This window comes from Macaca fascicularis, chromosome 2 (assembly GCF_037993035.2).
Source record: "Macaca fascicularis isolate 582-1 chromosome 2, T2T-MFA8v1.1".
NCBI lineage: Eukaryota > Metazoa > Chordata > Mammalia > Primates > Cercopithecidae > Macaca > Macaca fascicularis.
The window spans coordinates 202,227,528-202,249,650 of NC_088376.1; the positions used below are offsets into that span (position 1 = coordinate 202,227,528).

At 39.3% G+C, this 22,123-nt stretch overlaps 1 protein-coding gene and 1 pseudogene across 19 annotated transcripts in view; both read right to left on the reverse strand.

The window, feature by feature from the left end:
- The window catches only part of ROBO2 (roundabout guidance receptor 2), a 1,364,435-nt gene that overhangs the window by 1,141,862 nt on the left and 200,450 nt on the right, over positions 1-22,123 (reverse strand). The gene's annotated exons all lie outside the window — the stretch shown is intronic.
- LOC107128834 (lipopolysaccharide-induced tumor necrosis factor-alpha factor pseudogene) lies at positions 9,326-10,086 on the reverse strand (annotated as a pseudogene).

Sequence of the window (22,123 nt, forward strand, 5' to 3'; positions counted from 1 at the left end):
TAAAAACAAACCCTGTCTAATATCTATATGACATTGTTGACCCTGAAATCAGGTAAAATGTCTTGTAAAGGAAACATAATGCACCTTGCTAGTCAATGAAGCTAAACTTAATTAAAGGGGTGTCAATTATTTGCTGGGAACAACAGAAAACAAAACCTACCATTAAATTTATTCAGTATGGCCTTGTGAAATGTGCATGAGAACTCTAAGTCTTATGATCTGACTGTTAACTCTGCCCCGCTATCTTCTGTAACCTTAAGATTGACGCCCAACCTTCTCTTGTCTCAGTTTTCTCATCTGCAAAATGAATGAGTTAGACTCCCTCATCTTTTTAGGTTTGTCCTAATGTCAACATTTTATAAGTCTATGTGGGAACTCAGCTAATCAAGACCTGTTTTTTTCTTTAAAGCAATGATTTGAATGACTTGTCATCTGTTTTTAGATTTCTCCACTGCCTACTGAATAAAATAAGAATAGGATCAATCTGAGACAGCCCTTTCAGCCCAAGGGTGCCATAACTAATGGCACTGTCTGTTTCTGCTTTCTAAATGGAATCCTACTACATACATTTTTTCTGCGGTAAAGTGTCTACTTTATGAGCATAATAAATAGCAATCGCCCTTTAATGGCAACTTTAGCTGTGACCATTATGGCACAATTTAAGTGCTTAAAAACACTAATGGGAGTGATACAGTGTTAATTATACTATGACTCTGAAGGCTGCTGTACACAAGAACTCCTGCAAAATTAAGTGAAACCCTGGTTAATTCTAATTACAGTCTGTCTAGAGGAGATAAGAGAAATTAAGCACCTCTTTTTTGAGTGCATTCCTAATATAACAGCAGAATTTGGCCACATTGGTTGAGAAAACATTTCAAGTGACTCAGAAAGTAGGATTCTGAAATAAAAGAATTTTTTTCCGTTTAAATAAGAAAGGAAGAAAGATGAATTACTTATACAGAAAATGCATCTTTACCTGAAACAATGCTTACGTTCTCGCCTTAAAGCCTAAGGTAACCCACTTTTAAAGAGCTCATTCATTAATCTGTCAGAAACAAAACAATATCATAGAGGTTTTCCTTATTTTAAAATGTGTTTTATACACTATTTAGAATAAATATATTTAAAAAACAAAACCACGAAGATCATCCTTCATCTTATCATCTGTGGAAAAATTGAAAACCAATTTTTCAATATTTATTTCAATTATTTTTTATTCTTTCCAAAATGTCTTGTCACTTCCTCTCTTTCCTCTTTTTCTTTCTACATTTATTGAATGCATTCTATGTACTGGAAGCTCTATGTACTAGAGCTAGATATTTTTAAAAATGGGTAAAACAATTTTGCTGCCCTTAAGGGGTTTAGAGTCTAACAGAGAAAAACAAACTTGTAAAAGCAAAACAACGGTTTTGTTTACACCTCAGTATCTGTTATTAGATATACATGTTTCTTTCTTTGTCTTCCAGTGTAATCTTTTTCCTTTGAATTCCCTTGCTTTCCTTATTATAAATTGCTTTGCATAGATCTCTAACTCATGGGATCTTTATGAATCCAAAGTGAGGAGAAGAAATCAATTATTCGATTTATCTGATTTTATTATTATTATTTTTTTAGAAGTAAGAGGGTCATAGGTTTTTAAGAAAACCCCCTGCTGGAAAGCCTGGCACATTTCAAAGTGCTACCATTTGAAAAGTGAGGGAACAACATTTCATAAATAATGAAAACAATTGTCTGGCAGTCTACAATTTCCAATACATACATTATTTTAATGGATCAAAAACCAAACACAGTAGTATAAGGGTAAGAGAAATCAACGCATTTTTAATGAATAAAAATGATAACTGATGGAAATCATTGAATTCCACTGAAAAATGTCCCATAATCTCTAAATTATAGGTATTAGGAGAGTAACCCAAACCATTAGAGTAAGTATCTGGGTGCTTAAAAATTGTCTCCCTCACCTTAAAGCATTTATTATCTATCTATAAGGGACCTTCTAATTTGTCAGTGTATCTAGATTTAAGTGGCCCATAGGGTATATATCAAACACCTGCCTTGGAAGGTTATTTCTCATTTTAGCAGTGCCACTTTTACAGCATTAGAGTAGCTTCAATGACATTTAATCTGCACTCCCTTTGAGCAATAATCATATCATTACTCTTTAGCAAATGTTTCCAAATAGAGGATATTTTGTACACTCTTATAGTATATGGAGATCCTCAGCCTCACCTGCTGCCCAGTCAAATGAAACATAAACAGGATTTGTACGTAAATTCACAGGCTCATTAACATCTGTTATGGTCATTTTCTAAAATTTGTGTTGCTTACGTAACGATTACATCATTGGAATCATTCATTTTATATTTCAGCCTCTTCCGTACTGGCTACAGCATTTACTATTGAGCATTGCCAGCATTTCTCACGGAGCTTGCTTATCCCTCTATTAGGCTGTTGTTCAGTAGGAGCCTTGTTCCCATCACCAGAAAAGAGATATAAACAGTATTAGTAAGACTTCAACCTTGGACATAACTTTATTTTCTTCAGATTTTTCTCTGATATGTGAAGACACTACACACACACACACACACACACACACACACACACACACAGAGCATATTCACTTACCACTTCCTCCCCATCTTTATTCACTTGAAATCATTGTTTTCCAGATTGTTTCTTCCCATTAATAAACAATTATTTTTGCCATTTGCCTGATTTTTTTCCCGTATGAAAATACAACACTGGAATCATTCATCTTATATTTTCAGCCTTTTCCTTAATAACTACAGCATTTACTATTGAGCATTGCCAGCATTTCTCACGGAGCTTGCTTATCCCTCTCTTAGGCTGTTATTCAGTAGGAGCCTTCTTCCCATCACCGGAAAAGAGATATAAAAATAAACAACTTAAAGAAAGTATGAAGACTGAAAGAAATGTGCGGAGATAATGACAGAATGTGGAAGCAGTACATCTGGTGTGTTGGAGAGTGAAAAACCACAGGAATGAGCTCTATACAGAAGTGGAATGTGGCATCAGAGAAGCTTGAGATGCAGCTGTGGAGATGGCAGGTGGCTGACACTAACTCTCTGTGTGACCTTGGGCTAGCCACTAAGTTTACCTAGTACTAAGTTTCTTGTTTCATGTCTAAAACAAAGAGTTTAGTACCCTCAAAAGGTATTTCCAGAGGAAGGTACAGAGGAAAAGGGCAGAAAATTCAGGACATGTCCAAGTAACAGAAGAAAGGCAAAAATGAGATCAAATTAAAGATAGAATGGGAAAGTCGATTAAAAGCCTGGACTTCATTCTGTAAGCGACTAGGCATCATCAAAAATCCATCCTACAAATAAAAGTATTAATCATTTGGTCTTCTCCTTTAGACAGGCATATCACACACACAGAAAAAACGGGACAATTTTCGTAGAATAAGTACATTATTCTCTCCCAAGCTTCTGTAAAGACTAAACAAACTTAAGATATTTGGAGCTGACCCTCTTTAAAGGAAAAAGAGACCAAAATTCTCCACTTGCAGTACTAGCTGTAGGTTAGGTCTAGAATATATATATGTATATATAAAATATGTTGTATATATTATATATAGTCTATATATGTATAAAGTTATATATATGAAACTTTAATTATATAATTATATTGTTATAATGATAAAGTATATAATATATACAGGTATCTATATCTATCTCTCAATATATAAATCATTACATATAACATAAGCTAATATGGAAATGAGGGGGATATGACCTCTAGCCTCCATTTGATGGTACTCAGTTTAGTTCATTTCAGGACAAAATTGGAGGCAGAGATTTAGGGCAAGAGAAAAACAATTGATAATCAATTCTTGCAGCTCACTAGTTTTACTTATGCTAATAAGTAGTACAGTGAATGTAGCATAGATAGATGAACTGCTGCAGGAAAATGCAGACAAATCATTCAGTGGAATCTTAGTTCAATATCCCAGGAAGGTAAATTGTTTGTCTAAACTCATAGTTTCCTTTAGATTGTTGGATTCAGGGTGATTTTTAACTTGTTATTTCTGTACTTAAAAACACTATGTAGTTCTCCATGAATTCAGAACTTATATATAAAGAAGAAAAGAACTTGTCTGTTTGTATTTTCAAACTTGACATTTTGCTTTTCAAATTAATTTTTACACATACTGCCTTGGTTCTCATTTTTGGTCAGCTGTATTTTATTGGATTGATGAAGAAAGATGGAGAGTGACAGACAGACACATGGGCAAACAGTTGGAGTTAGGAAATAAGCAGTGGGGTGAATAATCCCCAAACATAGGGTAATTGCAAGGAAAATTTCATTTGGCTCTTGAATACACACAATGAGTTGTAGAGAATAGATTTACTTCTCTAATTACTCTATGTTGTACTTGGGCCAATGCTGAAATGATTTCACATTCCCTGGGCATATACCAACTGTTGAGGTGAGGAGGGGCCCATAAACATACTGGATACAGAGGGAAAAACATTTTTTTGCATACCACACACAATGCAAAATGCTATTCTTAGAGCGTTGTCTGTATTGTTACAAAACTAGTTGATTTCTTTAATTTAGATGAAGGATTGCACAAAGTTCTTGAAAAACAAAAACATAAATCAAGTTGATTTATTTATTCTGATTTGATCACCCAAACAGCTAACTTCAAGCCACATATAGACGCACATATAGTCAGAGTGAAATATATGGCCATGTGGCTTATAAACATTGATCACCTTTCCTAGTTTATATATAAAAAATTGAAATTGAGTTATATTTAATATACAAATACCATATTTATAATAACTCTATAAGAATAATATAAACTTAGAAAGAAGATATACTTCTGAAGGTCAATTCTAAAAAGAAGTGCAGACAAAGAAGGCAAGGAACAAAAGAAAATATATATATTAGGCTAGAGTTTTTCCACCCTTTACTTTGCAATGAATATGGTGGTTATCTAGAGACACTTCACCATTATTTAACCCATATTTAACAGAACAATATAGGCATTGCTATTTTTCCATTGAGAAAGTTGAGGCTTGCAGAGTTTGATGAGGTTATCGTAAACATGATAGAGATTTAATAAGTAAAATATTTCAAATTTGGACCCAGATAAATCTGTTTTCAAAACTTGCTTCTGCTATTCCTGCCCTTTCCCCTATTCCTGCCCTTTCCCCTATTCCTGCCCTTTCTCCTATTCCTGCCCTTTCCCCTTTTCCTGCCCTTTCCCCCATTCCTGCCCTTTCCCCTATTCCTGCCCTTTCCCCTATTCCTGCCCTTTCCCCTATTCCTGCCCTTTCCCCCATTCCTGCCCTTTCCCCATTCCTGCCCTTTCCCCCATTCCTGCCCTTTCCCCCATTCCTGCCCTTCCCCCATTCCTGCTCTTTCCCCTATTCCTGCCCTTTCCCCCATTCCTGCCCTTTCCCCCATTCTTGCCCTTTCTCCTATTCCTGCCCTTTCCCCTATTCCTGCCCTTTCCCCAATTCCTGCCCTTTCCCCTATTCCTGCCCCACCTCCCCACCTCTGCTGTTTTCCTGGGCCTTGTCAATGGTTGGCGACAATGACTCACTGGAATGACCTGCTGACTGGGGCCTCCACTGGAATCACGCCGTGCAGAAGGCACTTGCTGGGCGGGGCAAGGTGGCTCACGCCTGTAATCCCAGCACTTTGGGAGGCCGAGGTAGGTGGATCACTTGAGGCCAGGAGTTTGAGACCAGCTTGGCCAACATGGCAAATCACTGTCTATACTAAAAATACAAAAATTAGCCAGGCGTGGTGATCCATGCCTGTAGTCCCAGCTACTTGGTAGGCTGAGGTGGGTGAATCGCTTGAACCCGAAAGGCAGAGGTTGCAGTGAGTTGAGAGCACACAGCTGCACTCCAACCTGAATGACAGAGGGAGCCCCTGTCTAAAAAAAAAAAAAAAAGAAAGAAGCAATTGTTGCTACAACTGTTTTTTCACATCAAACTTCTGGACAAATAATATGAGAGGCACCTTTAAGAAAAAAATAATAATAAATGAAGAAGAGAATTCAATGTTTTCTATAGTATGCTGGGAACTCACTCTAAAAGGTTACATTCTGAAGCCTGATGCTAAAAAGCAGAAAGGCCCTTCTTAAAATTCAATAGCGCTTTTTAAATGTTTTAAAATGTTTGGTTTGTTTTGTTTTGTCAAGATGTGGACTACTACCATCCTATAATGTAGAGGTTTCTTGAGATTATTTGATTTATGTGAATTTTGCATTTAAAACACAGAGACTGATGAGAATTAGAGGCTCCAAGGTCCCACAGTAGAATAGACCAGGACTAAAATATTGGTCACATTATTGATTTGGACCTGAGTTTCTTACAGAGGAAAATGAGAAGTTGGACTAGATAACTGGTAAGATCCTTTCCAGCTGTAAAATCCAGTGACCGTAAGCACTCTGATTCTCAGCCCACTAATCTGTGTGCTCTTTATAGGATGCTATACTACTTATCATCACAATTCTAGAAAGTTTTTTTTTTTTTTTTTTTTTTTTGAGATGGAGTCTAGGTTTGTCACCCAGGCTGGAGTGCAGTAGCAAATCTTGGCTCACTGCAACCTCCACCTCCCAAGTTTAAGTGACTCTCCTGCCTCAGCCTGTCAAGTAGCTGGGATTACAGGTGCCCACCACCACACCCGGCTAATTTTTGTACTTTTAGTAGAGGCAGGGATTTCACCATGTTGGCCAGGCTGGTCTCAAACTCCTGACCTCAGGAGATCCACCCGCCTCGGCCTCCAAAAGCGCTGGGATTACAGGCGCGAGCCGCTGCGCCTGGCCTAGAAGTCCTTCTCATGTGCTGAGGCCCACTGATGCAGCTGTTTGAGGGTTAATCAGAACGTGTAATAGAGAAAGGGAAGAAGGGAAGCAGCCACTCCCAGGTTTGGTGGAATCCACTGACACGGAGAGGGACTAAAGAGGTATTTATATTGGGATTATAAGATAATAAGCGGTCCCTATTTGAATGAGTCCTTGGGTGCTCTGAGTCTGCTCTTAGGCTTTTGGGCTGACCTACTTAATTTGTAAAATATTCGTTTCTTGATTTCCTCCCTCCATTCCAGTTGCATTGATCTTGTCAAGGGTATCAATGCATCTGAGCACTGGGAAAAGGAAAAGACTGACTCAGATCAAAGGTACTTAAACCTTAAGCCAGAAACTTTAAGAAAAAAAAAAAAAGGAGCCTTAAATGGAAATACATACTTTGCAATTCACTTCCTTTCCCCCTCTCTATTTCTATTTTTGTCTTACATCTCTTCTAGCAAAAGGATGAGCTTCATGTCTATCATTTTGGCAGTTTCCAATGTCTTAGTATGCAAATCCCCTGGTACACAAAAGTGAGAAGGGTAAAATCTGGGACATTGTAGTATAGGCCACAATGCTAGCTATTTTCTTAGAGATGTCAAGCTAGTTTATTAAAGTTATCCCCTGACTCATGTATTTACCCACCTTTAACCCTCTACCTTGCTTTGCTAGGTAATTGCAGACAGAGGGTTTGGGAAGGTTTAACCATGTACATTTTAATTAATTTCTGAAATCATCAGTACATTTTTTATACCTGTGCAAATGTCTTAATTGATAACAAGAGTCAGCAAACCCTTTTGTAAATATTTTCAGCTTGCAATTCATATTGTCCCTGTTATAACTACTCGACTCTGCTCATGTAGTAGGAACACACATAAACAAATGGATGGCTGTGCTCCAATAAAACTTTGTTCACAGAAATGGTGAACTTCTGACCATACATTTGTGCCACAGAATTAAACTATCATTATACGTTAAATATCACTGGATATGTAATAAGGTGTTGGAAACTATTCCTTCTGTCTGGATTCCTCATTCTTTGCCTTGCAGTGAAATCTTACTCAACTTTCTGAGTCCAGATCAAATATCACATCCTCTGGGAAGTTTTTCCAACCTCTTCTTCTCGTGGTCACCCCAGCTCACCAATGAGTTAGTTTTTTTTTTTTTTTTTTTTTTTTTACCAGGTGAACCAAAGACTTTATTTTTCAAAAGCAGGTAACACCAAAGTACTACGTGGTATCCATATTCATTGCAAAAATGGTGATTACTGGAATTTTCCAAACGTCAAATGACGTAAGGGGGATCAACGGTTACCACTATCATTTTCAACCAATATACAGATGTTTGCTCAAGGTCTAGGCTTTATTTCTACATAGTAGTATTCACATGAGTTCCCTAGGGTGAATTATTGTCAAAACAAGGACTCTTGAAGGTCGAGCCCAGCCTAGCCTTGACTTCAAAGATGACACAGCAGCCAACCTAGAATCCTGGCTTGCTGCTTGAGTCCTGGAAGTCATGTCTTCTGATGTTTTACAACAAGCCGTGTCTCTGAAAACTAAAAGCAGACTTCAGATTCCTCTGAAACAGCTCTGGTTCCCAAGTGTTCCGCACCGTGGTACCCAGAGATGCTCAAAATGTGCTTTCCCTTATCTTTCAAAACCCACCACCAGGAACCCAAGAGGGACCCCACTTGGAGAGTTCCAAGATGAAGGTGTTTAAGAACCACGTTAACCCCAAGTAAAGGCAGCGGATGAAATTATCCATTTCTTTTCCTTATTTTTTTTTAAGTGAGACTACCTTGGCAAATGGGAAAATGACACCAATCATATGATTAGAGAAAATTGTTTTATAAATCCTCCTCTTGAAATTATGTTCAGGCCCCACACGGTAGCTTATGCCTGCAATCCCAGCACTTTGGGAGGCCAAGGCAGAAGGATCACTTGAGCCCAGGAGTTCGAGACCAGCCTGGGCAACACAGTAAGACCCCGTCTCTGTTTTTTTTGTTTGTTTGTTTAAAGAAAGAAATTCTGTTAAAAAGTATTTCAGACCAAAAGGAGGTCATAAAAACTGTTCATATAATTACTCTATGAGAAAAAAAATCCCTGTATGGAAAGGGGCACTGAAGATCTGGCACAGAGAAACAAGGGGAGACAGCGCAGTGATAAAATCCAGCCCTGGTTTTCTAGCATGCATTTATGACCTCATGGATATGTCTGTACTGGGTGTTAATAGCCCCTCTTTGTACTTAAAAATAAATTAGGAAATTAAAGTGAATCTGTGTGCTAATGAAGTCTGAAGTTACAGAATCTAAAAGCCAAGCCTGTAAAGTCTGTAAGGCAAGATCTTTATCATCAGGGATGGGAAGAGAGGGATAAGATAATGGAAGGCACTAAAGGTTGCTTCAGCTGAGCTCCGGGCAGAACAGCCTCAAAAATAAGGCAACTGTGGCTTCTCAGTTTGAGGCTGCCACCAGAAAGGCCCACGGAGGCAGGAAAAAAGAGCCACTGATGGCAGATCACTGGAAGATACTCGGAGAGGGCAATGATCACAGTTAGATGGGAGGACTGAGGGTCACAGGCAGGCAGGAAACCGTTGAACTGACACTCAAGGGGAATGTCTTTGCAAGTCCTATGCACGACTCCAAGCAGCAGTTGCCGGGGTTTGGAGGTTTGGAGGTTTGTTAGTTTTGCGACATTTCCCCCCAAAAGAAGACATGAAGGTGGGCCCCCTGGAGAGGTGGGACCACCAGGGCAGAACCTCCACCAGGTGTGAAGCTTGATGAGAGGTGGAAAGGGCTTCCTGCGGCACCCGGCTCCCTCCCCATCTGGCTGAGTCCTACAAACGCTTGTAGGTGCCCACCAGAGCTCTGCAGCTGGGACAGTAACGGTCCACGTCCTGCAGGGCGTCCACGCAGAAGGGGATGAAGCAGCAGGCCCGCCACGCACCCCAGCAGGCACGGGCTCCCGCGGGACAGCCAGGTCAGAGCACCGGCGTTACAGGACAGCTGACTCACGCTCATCTTGTTGCAGGAAGGACAACGCATTTGGACAGGATGGTCCAAAAAGGGGATGGGTTGCTGCACACAGACCGTCTGCACGGTAATTGGATTGTTACTGGGGGTGGGCGCTGGCTGGCAAAATATGAAGCAGGATTCATGCCCTTCCCTCCAGGCCCTGTCACCAGCCCCGTAGTTGGCCCAGGCATGGGAGCTGAGGCGTGGGGTAATGACCGTTAACAGCACCGTCTCTTCACACCCGGGCATGGGAGCTGAGGCGTGTGAGGTAATAACCGTTAACAGCACCGTCTCTTCACACCCGGGCATGAGAGCTGTGTGGGGTAATGACCGTTAACAGCACCGTCTCTTCACACCCGGGCGTGGGAGCTGCGTGAGGTAATAACTGGTAACAGCACCGTCTCTTTATACCCGGGCATGGGAGCTGAGGCGTGTGAGGTAATAACCGTTAACAGCACCGTCTCTTCACACCCGGGCGTGGGAGCTGCAGGCGTCGTGTAATAACCGTTAACAGCACCGTCTCTTTATACCCGGGCATGGGAGCTGGAGACGTGAAGTAATAACGGTTAACGGCCACCGTCTCTTCACACCCGGGTGTGGGAACTGAGGCCTGGGGTAATGACCGTTAATAGCCACCGGCTCTTCATACCCGGGCATGGGAGCAGGAGGCGTGTGAGGTAATAACCGTTAACAGTACCGTCTCTTCACACCCGGGCGTGGGAGCTGCAAGCGTCGTGTAATAACCGTTAACAGCACCGTCTCTTAATACCCGGGCATGGGAGCTGCAGGCGTCGTGTAATAACCGTTAACAGCACCGTCTCTTAATACCCGGGCATGGGAGCTGCAGGCGTCGTGTAATAACCGTTAACAGCACCGTCTCTTAATACCCGGGCATGGGAGCTGCAGGCGTCGTGTAATAACCGTTAACAGTACCGTCTCTTCACACCCGGGCGTGGGAGCTGCAGGCGTCGTGTAATAACCGTTAACAGCACCGTCTCTTTATACCCGGGCATGGGAGCTGGAGACGTGAAGTAATAACGGTTAACGGCCACCGTCTCTTCACACCCGGGCGTGGGAACTGAGGCCTGGGGTAATGACCGTTAATAGCCACCGGCTCTTCATACCCGGGCATGGGAGCAGGAGGCGTGTGAGGTAATAACCGTTAACAGCACCGTCTCTTCACACCCGGGCGTGGGAGCCGGAGGCCTGGGGTAATGACCGTTAACAGCACCGTCTCTTCATAGGATGGCGGTGCAGACGGCGCTGAGGAAGGCCCCGTGGCCGCCTGGTGAGGTCCTGGAACCGCCAGTTCACCGCCGCCTGCGCCGCCTGTCGAGCCGGGAGGTCAGAGTTAGTTTTATTCCCTCGGGCGTATTACTTCTTAAATAGATTTTCTATTGTGTATTATGATGAGTTTGTACGTCTTTCTCCTTCAAAAAAATTGTAGGTTTTTGAGAGAAGGATAAACTGTTATTCATCTTTGACCCCTATGGCCAAAGACTGACTGTAGCTTGTAGTTAAATATGTAAGAAGTGATTGTTCGACACTATGCATCAGGAAATTTAAGTTCATTGTTTTTCTGCTTTATCAGAGAATCGGATCTTTTTAAATTCAAAGAGAACATGATGACATAAATAAAATGTGCTTCTTTATTTATTTTTAAAATAACACAAATAAAGATGTGAACTACTGCCGTAGCTATATATTTGTTTTTTGTAATACATAGGAAATTTAAAGAGGTAAAACCACCACATGAGTTGAGATAAAATACTACATTACCCAACTCGCCTTGCAGCTAGGTACTACACTATGATTCCTTCCTGGCCAATAAGAAGTGAGTGAAAAATGGTGTATGGAACTTTCAGAGACGCTTCTTAAAGAGACTTAACCCAGCTGGGAGGAGCACACTCTTGCCTTTCCTATCTTCCTCTTTCATCTGGAATGTGGAAATCATGATGTGATTATTTTACATGACACGCCTGAATCAAAACACCTCAGGTACCCCCAAAATATTATACCTACTATGTACCCACAACAATTAAAATTAATAAAAAATTTCTAAAAAATTCAAGAGTCAACTCGCAGTGGACACCTTGAAGCCAAAATACAGATAGTGCCTGGGTCCTTCAGGTCCTATTGGTGCACTTCCATGCCTCTTGTGGACTGCCTTCTTAAAAAATTCTTTTATGTGTCATAATTGTTTCTGTTTTCCACTATGGAAGTCTACCGGACAATATCTCGCTGATATAGTGCTGTATGTTCCAATTCACATGAGTAATTACAATGTATTCTAAATCTTATGTCAATGTCTCTTTACTGAGTGTAGAGGAACCCCTGATGCATGATAAAGTAGTTTTTTTCTTAATATAAAAAATGAATGCCTCTGAATGATAAACATCAGAACTTTCCAAAGTGACAATTACTAACCTTGTGTAAAATATTATTTTAAAGATAATTTAAATCTAAAATGACATGCAAAATGTGAATATGTTCTGTTCTCTGTTCTTTCCTCTCCACAAGGAGAGGAAAAGGTAGATACCCACTTTGGACAGCACTGTATGTAAGTGACTTGAAGTATGTAGTCCAACCAGGCTACTGGTTTATATCCCAGATGTGTCATTTTAACTGCAGCAAGTTACTTAAACTTTCAATGGTTTTCAATTTCGCATATATAAAACAGGAATAGCAGTATCAACCTTATCGAATTCTGGGATCATAAAATGGGTTAATTGATATAACATACTTAGGCAGTATAAACATTGTTTTACATTTAGCTATTTTTTATTTTTTGCCACCAACTGGATTTGGGTAGAAATCCATACTCTACTACTGCCATCTATGTGACGCAGGAAAAGTCACTTCACTTCTCTGAGGTCTCAACCTTTTCTGATCTGGAAGATGAAGAGAAAACTATCGACCTATTAGTGCCACGGTGAAGTTAATCAAGATGCATATAAAGCCACTAGGTCAGTGCCTGGCTCATAGTAAACACCTAACAAATTGTCACTCTAACTTTTTATTTTTCCTTTTAGTTACTATCAGTCTTTTTTCCTCCCTTTAAACAGGCAATTTTATTGTCAGAATTAAGTGAAATTCCTCCAATGGGCAGATGTACTCATTCAACACTCACATATATGTACAAACATGGGTAAAAGCACTGAAATATATAGTCACATGCACGCATGTCCCCAGGAAACACAGTGCTTGCAATCACACTGTGTGAAAATTTTATACCAGTTATATTAAAAGAAAGTCATATGACATAAATATATAATTTCATGCACTTAAACCTGTTTTTCTTTCAAAACTACCTAGATAAAAGTTAAACACATAATATTACTGAAAAGGGATCCCATATTCCTCATCTCCATTCTTTAACTGTGCACAATAATCTCTGTCTCTTTAGAGCAACATTCTTTTTTAAAGTAAGAAGAGAAAACCTGAACATGACATGGGGATTGAGCAATAAAACAGCTGCCTAATTACCTTCAGGGACTTGCAGATCATTCTAGAACGTCATTCTGCCCGAGAAGCTCTCCTTCTAGTAACATTTATGCTTCTTATGAACGCTGTTTTTAGGTCAGAATGCTTGTCAAATTACAGGAAATTTGATCTTAGTTCCTTCTCGAAAATTAAAAGATCAGAAAACAATCTCTCAGGTCTCTATTAGTTACAATATTCTATGGTTTTATGATTCCTTAGAGATTCGTTTTCCTAGAAATGTTTGGGAGGGAGGATGCAAGAACAGAGAGTACACAAGAGAACACTGGTAAACTTTAAAATGGAGCAAGAGCCAAGTTCACAGTCCAATGACACATTGAGAAAAATCTTGTAATACATTGTGTCCCTTTATTGCTACTGCCTCTTTAGTAATAAACGGGAAGCTACAACTCGATACGAGAATGTGTTCGAGGTCACATTTTGAACTTCAAAGAGACTAATGAAACCTTTGCGGAAGCTCTGAAAGCTGTGGGGAAGTCATAAAAAGGATACCGTCTGCACTTTGTAGATTCATTCTTGGTGTGAACAGCAGCAGGTGTGGGCATGGAGGCAGGATGGGAGAAAAGAACAATGTGGGGGCTTCTGCTGCAGAGGGTCTTCTCACAGGTTTCTGTTGCTCAGAGAGTCCCAGTTATATTTTCCTACCATGAAACTACATTTATCAGCCAAAATCAGACTGTAACAAATCCATTTCTCACTTTTTGTAAATTACACAAATGGAATTTTGACTTTTAGGGATGTTATTCTGTTAAAGTTTTAAACATATTACAGGGAAAGGTCTAAATAAACCAAGGTCCACTAGATGTCTAAATCTAGCTTTTCGTCTCTGACGTTTTCATAGCAGGTTTATATTTTTGACTTTTCACTTTCTTTAATGCCTTGCAGCTCTCAGTACCACATGTCATCGGCCAATATATAAAACTTGTAAGTGAAGCTGGGAGAAAATGAGACATAAATGAAGAATCACGAAACCATACATGTTTCTTTGAAAACAGTTCAAGTTTTCTACAAGTGACAGTTGGAACACATTTTGTTCACTGAGAATGAGAAGGGAATGAATGTTTGACAGAGAGTGGGTTACCCATTCAATGGTTTTCTTTCTAGAGTTCAACATATTAAAGACAATAACTGTTCCTCTCCCACTGTTTTCAGTGCTGGACACAGAATAAATGCTCAATATATATTTTTATCTGTTGTTAATAAAGGGGCGAAGATATGCTTAGGCTTTATGTGCAAATGTACACAATGGAGAGCAAAAGCGATGTGTACACATTTGAATGGATGAATTTAACATATCTGAGTCATTTTATTAGTACAAAAAATGCCTCGCAGGCATGTAAGAAATAATGATCAAGTTCCAATATCCAGTTTTGTTTTGAAAGGAGATGTACTATATTCCAGTTTCTTTTTGTGATCGTTGGGGGAAAAAGGAAATAATACAGTGGGAGAGGAACAGTTATTGTCTTTAATACTGTTGAACTCTAGAAAGAAAACCATTGAATGGGTAACCCACTCTCTGTCCAACGTTCGTTCCCTTCTCATTCTCAGTGAACAAAATGTGTTCCAACTGTCACTTGTAGAATATGTAGAAATATGTTATTTGAGAATAACATAACAAATATAGAGTTAAAGTAGACCTCAAAATATAGAAACAAGTAACATGAACTTCATTTTTTCCCTTTCACCTGAATCCTTCGTTTAATTTTAAAGATTGCTGAGCAATAGAAAGTCAGGGAGGGAGAAGGCAAGAAGGTATAAAGAAACTAACTTTAAAATTGGGTTAAAAAAGAACTATAGCTGCAAATTAAGGAAACCACTGTTTTAAACATATCAAACTAGAAATAGCCGCCATTGTAGAATACAGATTAGTTAATGAAAGTGTTTATTATTGTAGAACAGAAGGTCAGAGAGAGAGAGACAGCACAGGGCAATTCTGAAACAAGTTATAAATGAACAAGCCACGAGAAGTGAGGGAAAAGGCTGAATTTAGGTGCTTATATTCCTATTATTTTCTGTAAAAACACCATGGAAACACCACCTCTAACTTGTGTGTGTCTCCGACCAAGGGCTAATGTGTGCTGTCATTAGTCAGCAGGTTGTTATTGAACAACGTTGTGGAAAGAAGAAAAAATGCAGGTGAACACTTCATTCAGGCAGTCATGTATCTAACCTCTGAGTTTCCAAAGTAATAATCAAAAATAAATTTTAAAATGTTTCCTTCATGAAGGAGAATAGGCTCTGTAAGTCCATATGATAGCTGGAGAAAGTGAGTTGAAGGTGAGATTTCAGGGAAAACTGACATTTAGAAGTGGGTTTCCAAAAAAAGAAATAAAAGTTGAAAAAGATTAAATAGAACTCCAAAGACCCCAACAATAATCTAGGATTTTTCAATAACAGAGATTAAAAGGATAATGGCAACATTTGTCCAACAATATATTTATCTGATATCTTCATTATTATTATTTTTATAAATATTTCCAGCTGAATATTGATTTGGATAATGAAGAATATCTTGAAACACTAATGAACCACAGTTACCGGGCTTTTCTGAAGACTCAGCTGCTTTGTGAATTTTACTAGTTTATTCTCATGTTTGGGATTGTACCTTAAGCAATTCTTAAAGTTGAGGAGGTACAGAGAGGAGGTTCAGGTGAGCGCCTGGGTGGGCCCTAGGGGAGAGTGACTGACTACATGTAACACAGAGGGGAGGATCTTGAAACAAATCTGATCAAACATCTGGAAATCACTCTCAGTTTATAAAAAACACAGGAAATAGAAGAACATGTGAAATGATATCATGGGGATCAGTTATCAAAATTTAGAATGTAGGGGAATAATGGGACAAATGACACACTTTTTTCAACAAGTAAATTGATGTTTAAAATAAAAGAGTGATAGGTAGATTAAAAGAGACTTAGTGACATACCGACCATACGCAATGAAGACACTAAAGTACATCAGTTCTAATCATATATATATGAGACATCTGGGGAAATTTGAACACCTCATATTTGATAACATTAAGAAATGATTGTCAACATTTTTGGTAGTGTTAATGATATTATAGTTATTTTTCAAAAAGTTCTTACATACTAAAAACTTTAAGGGTGAAATGGTAAGACATTTGCTCATTGCTTCACTTTTACCTGAGGTTGGCAGAAGTGGGTAGGATTACAAATGAAATAAGTTTGGCATAATTTGATAGTTGTTTAAGCTGGGTAGTGGATATATGGAGTTTATTACACTCATCTCTCTATCTTTTGTTTACACATTTGAAAATTTTCAAAGTAAGTCAATGTGAACTATGTAAGACAAAATTAAATAATGAAACAATTCATAACTTTAAAATTATATTAAATATTTGATTTATACTTAATTTTGCTAGTTGGCCCATTTTAAATACTCAGAATAGCTAGGAGTGGTGGCTTACCCCTGCAATCCCAGCACTTTGGGAGGTCAGGCCGGGTGTGGTGGTGCAAGCCTGTAGACCAGCTGCTCAGGAGGCTGAGGCATGAAAATCGCTTGAACCCAGGAAGGAGGTGGAGGTTACAGTAAGCTGACATCACGCCACTGCACTACAGCCTGGGTGACAGAGTGAGACTCTGCCTCAGAAAAATAAAAGTAAATAAATAGATAAGTAAATACACACAATAACCTGAACACTTGTACTGGCATTTTGGGGAAGGCAAAGTTGAGGATTAAAAACAAGAGAGTTGTACAGAATTCAAAGAGAAGTTAAAACAATGTGGCCTGCCTCATCACCATGTACTTTCAAGTTTCATTTGAATAAAATTTATAGCTTTTTCAATGGCTTACAAGGAATTATGATTTACCCCGTGCTACTGCTCAAATTGTCAAGAGACCTTCCTCGATCATACTTTCTAAGGTAGTAGTACCATTACTCTCACTTCCTTTATCAGATTTCATTTTTTCTTATAGTACTTATTTCTAAATTAAACTGTCTTATGTATTGCTGTGTTTATTGAACTTTTTTCTCCCTGTAGAATGTAATATTTAGGATGACGGTGTTTTGTTTTTGCACATGGCTGTTATCCCACCCCTCAGAATAAGGTTAGCACATACAGGTTGAGGATCCCTTATCCAGAATACTTGGGACCAAACAGGTTTGGGATTTCTACATTATTTTCAGATTTTGAGATATTTGTATATATATCATGAAATATTTGAGGATGGGACCCAAGTCTAAACACGAAATTTATTTCTATTTCATATGTATTTACACACATAGCCAGAAGGTAATTTTATAAAATGTTTTAAACAATTTTGTGCCTGAAAGAAAGTGTGTGTACATTGAACAATCAGAAAGGAAAGGCACCACCACCTCCGCCACCCGGGTGGACAATCTGTAGTTGTTTGAGATCACTCTTTTTCCTGACTGAATTTATAGGCTACTGACAAGCAGTAAGCAATTATTTCCTTATAATTATTCACAGCTAAGTGCCGAACGGTAAAAAATACCATTAATAGCGTGAAAAAATTATGTGTTCAGAGTAACAGCACAGTAGCATCGCCAGAATACCTGTATCAGCTGTTAAACAACAGCAACAGCTGACAGTGGCAGGCCTTCAGTCTCTATCTGTGATGCTGAGTTTTGATTAAAGAGTTAAATTACACTATATATATATATATATATATATGAAGAAACATCAAAAGCAATTGAGGGACCGGGAAGGAGATTCTCTAGAGATAAGGAGGATTCTTCAGGCTTTTAAAAATGTTTCCTCCAGAGTCATCTGCCTCGTGAACAATGTTTGTGTTTTAGAAGTCTCTCTTTGATTTTACAACTGGCATGTTTTGTTCTGCTATGGATGCCTACTGCTCTTGTCCTTCAATAAGCCCATCACACATTTCCACCACGTCATCTGTAGGCATTTTTCAGGCAGTGTTAACACGGACATCACTGTCATGCTCAACTTGATTCACACCCATTTTGTCTATTTTACCATCAGGCAATAAATGAACAACTGGAGCCTCATTACCAATGTTAAAAACTTCTTTGATATCCACTTCTTCCCACTTACGGAGGGGCTCTGAAGATACCTGTTTTGCATATGAAAGGAAGTCAGACATAATTTTTCTCTCATTTGACGTACAAAATCCTTTAAAGTTACTACTTTGTTCATTATCTTCCGTGAACATAAAGGCAGGCCAGAGGTTGTATCAGGGATGCACAACTATTTTTAGTAGCTGTGTTCCCAGCATTGGCAACAGCATATATGGCGTCCTTCATGCTAAACTCCTTCTGAAAACCTCCCACACTCATGCCTCTGTTCACTGAGGCTAGTACACTGCTCAAAAAAGTGTTTTATGTTTACTTGCTTTGATCTAAAGATACCCTGGTCACATGGTTGTATTAAAGCCACATTTGGGGAAAGATATATGGCATAAATATTATTTTGATGAGAGTTTCAGCTGAAGGCTGAGCAGAGCAGTCGTAAAGGACAAAACGTTGCAGTCATCATCCAGTCTCTGCGCTGGGCACACGTCACTGGTACAAAGTGTCTGTGAACCCAGTAAGAAAACATGTCTCCTGTGACCTACGCCTTTTATCTGCGCTGGGCACACGTCACTGGTACAAAGTGTCTGTGAACCCAGCAAGAAAACATGTCTCCTGTGACCTATGCCTTTTATTAGTGTAACAACGAACTGGAAAGAAATTCACAATTTGAAAATAGTGAGGATGCAAAATTTTGCGTATCACAGCAAGTTTATACGTATGCGTGCCTGACATGGTAGCACAGGCCAGCGCAGTTATTTGTCCCTCGCATTCTTAAATTCCTGTACAGGGTGTCTTGTCAGTCGCATTCAGTGTCTTTCGGGGGCAGTAACACCAAAACAGTGATAGTTCATCAGCATTAGACACTTGTTCTGGTGTCAGATTTTCATTAGTGATGACCTTGGCAAACTTGTCAATACATTTCTTTGCTGATTCATGATCAGCAGAAGTTTTATCACCACAAATCTTTAAAACTTTAATACTGTGTCTTTTCTTAAATTTCTGCAACCAGTCCATTTGTTCCCTTCAATTTTCAGTTTCTTGTGATAGATCTTTGCTTGCTTCATAAGCAGCATACCATTAAGTGGCATGTATTCACTAAGAAGCTGAAGAATCCATTCTTTCAGTACACAATCGAGATCTTCATTCATAGTTTTATGCAGTGTTTTTCTATTTTTCATTAACAACTTCTTTTATTTCATTTATTTTATTTTTCTTTTTCTGAGACAGAGTCTTTCTCTGTTGCCCAGGCTGGAGTGTAGTGGAGGAATCTTGCCCACTGCAATCTCTGCCTGCCAGGTTCAATTAATTCTCCTGCCTCAGCCTACCAAGTAGCTGGGACTACAGGTGCCCACCACCACATCTGGCTAATGGTGTATTTTTGGTAAAGACGGGGTTTTGCCATGTTGGCCAGACTGATCTCGAACTCCTGATCTCAGGTGATCCACCTACCTCGGCTTTGCAAAGTGCTGGGATTACAGACGTGAGCCACTGACCCCAGCCATATTTTTCATTAACTTCTATTCATCACTTTCAGCATAGAACTTCAACAGTTTATCCTTCCATTTCCTCAGGTTGTATATGGTGGTCACTCTAACGCCATACTCTTCTATAAGACATTTCACACTTACATCACTGTCCAGTTTCTCCAGCAGCTTGATTTTGTGTGTTATCAGTGAACATAAATGCTTACCCATTTTCTTATCACTGTCACTCACAGGGATATCTTCAGGCCTTTTTTGACATTTTTTGACAATATTCTTTCAACACAAAGTAGAGAATAAGCAAGAAATCTCAGTAAATAATGTATGCAGATCTTGGTCCCATGTAGATCATCATAGGGAATCTTGCCTTGGCATGTCCAGCCTACACATGGGACATTTTATTGCCCTTTGTGGGTGTGCTTGTTTGGGGAATCTGGGCATGTGCAGAAAAGATGTATTGTACCTGAATGGACGAGTTGCACCTGAATGGACGAGTTGCACCTGAATGGGTCTGGGAGAGTCTATATTTGCCTTGGGGACATTGAATAAACTGGGTGCGTGAGCCTGTATTTGACTGTGACCCATCGCATGAGGTCAGGTGTAGAATTTTCTACTTGTGGTATAATTTTGGCACTCAAAAAGTTTCAGATTTTGGAGCATTTCAGATTTTGAATTTTCAGGCTAAGGGTGATCAACCTGAATGAGGCATTAGATAAATATTTGCCAAAATGAATTCTGAAATGTAAAGAAAAGTATTCGTGGCAGATGCTTACGTGGGCTTTGCTAGGATAATTCTTGTGACGAGGCACTCACAGCTTCATGAAGCGTGACTTCCATTGCTGGACAGCAGCAACTGTTGGGAAGTGTTGCCTCAACACAGGGCTGAATGTCTCTTGTTCCACTTTCCACCCACTGCTCTTAATTCTCTCTCCAGGTACTATGTAAACATACTACCATCTGCTGTTGAATAAGGATAAGCTTCCTTTCTCAGTGAAAATTCAACCAAGGGTGACTTTTGCTTGGAGTTCCAGGACTGCACATTAGTGTTTATCTGTGACCCGTGGGCAGTTATCATCCAAGGCTAAGCTGCCACCCAGAAGAGCTGCCAAGACCAAGCCTGGCATTCACTGAATCTCTGCCTCTTTCTCTCTCTGGCTCTACTCCACCAGGGGTGAGTAAAATTTGTCAGCAAAACATTCACACAGAATGGGTGTGACTGAATATCTTCTTTCTCAGAGAGTAGGGCTGTCTGCCACTGAGAGTCGGTTGTTTTAACAGAAGGAGCCCTAAAATGGCACTACCTTGACCCTACCCCTTCTTTTACTAGAAAAACTACTTTTGTTTCTACAAAGGTAACTTTCTAAGAATAACAAAGGTAGTTTCCTGATAGTAATCTTATTAGAGACAGGAAAAACAAACACAGAAGCTAACTCCCAAACCCAAATCACTATATAGGCATGTATATAACTTTGATAAGGGCTTTAATAGAAATAGTAGAGTTTCTTCAGATTCACATATCTACATATGCATCATATAATATAAAAAAGGATCATTTGGTTCAATGGATGAAGAATCCAGACAGCATCAATATGACCTGGGTTAGAAATCCTCCACTTACTATGTTAATGAAATCAAATCAGTGTAATAAAAAGTAATTCATTGAGAGTTCATATCAACAGTACATTTTGAAAAGAATTACTGAGATGCTTTGTCTTTTAATGAACTGCCAGAATGTTTTAAATTTTTTTAAATATTTGGAGGAATGATATGATAAGCATCAAGTTTTTTGAGTGGGAGCAAGATATAATTGCTTCAGCAACTTATTGTATAAGAAAAATGTATGTCAATCCAAGGATACCACAGGATTACTACACTCGTACTAAAATAAATAGATTAATGATTTTTTTATTTTTACATTATTTATTTATTTTTATTATACTTTAAGTTCTAGGGCACATGTGCACAACGTGCAGTTTGCTTACATATGTATACATGTGCCATGTTGGTGTGCTGCACCCATTAACTCATCATTTACATTACGTATATCTCCTAATGCCATCCTCCCTCCTCCCTCCTCCTCCCACCCCACAACAGGCCCCAGTGTGTGATGTTCCCCTTCCTGTGTCCAAGTGTTCTCATTCTTCGATTCCCACCTATGAGTGAGAACATGCGGTGTTTGGTTTTTGTCCTTGCGATAGTTTGCTGAGAATGATGGTTTCCAGCTGCAGCCATGTCCCTTCAAAGGACATGAACATAGATATGCATGTTTCCTCCACCTA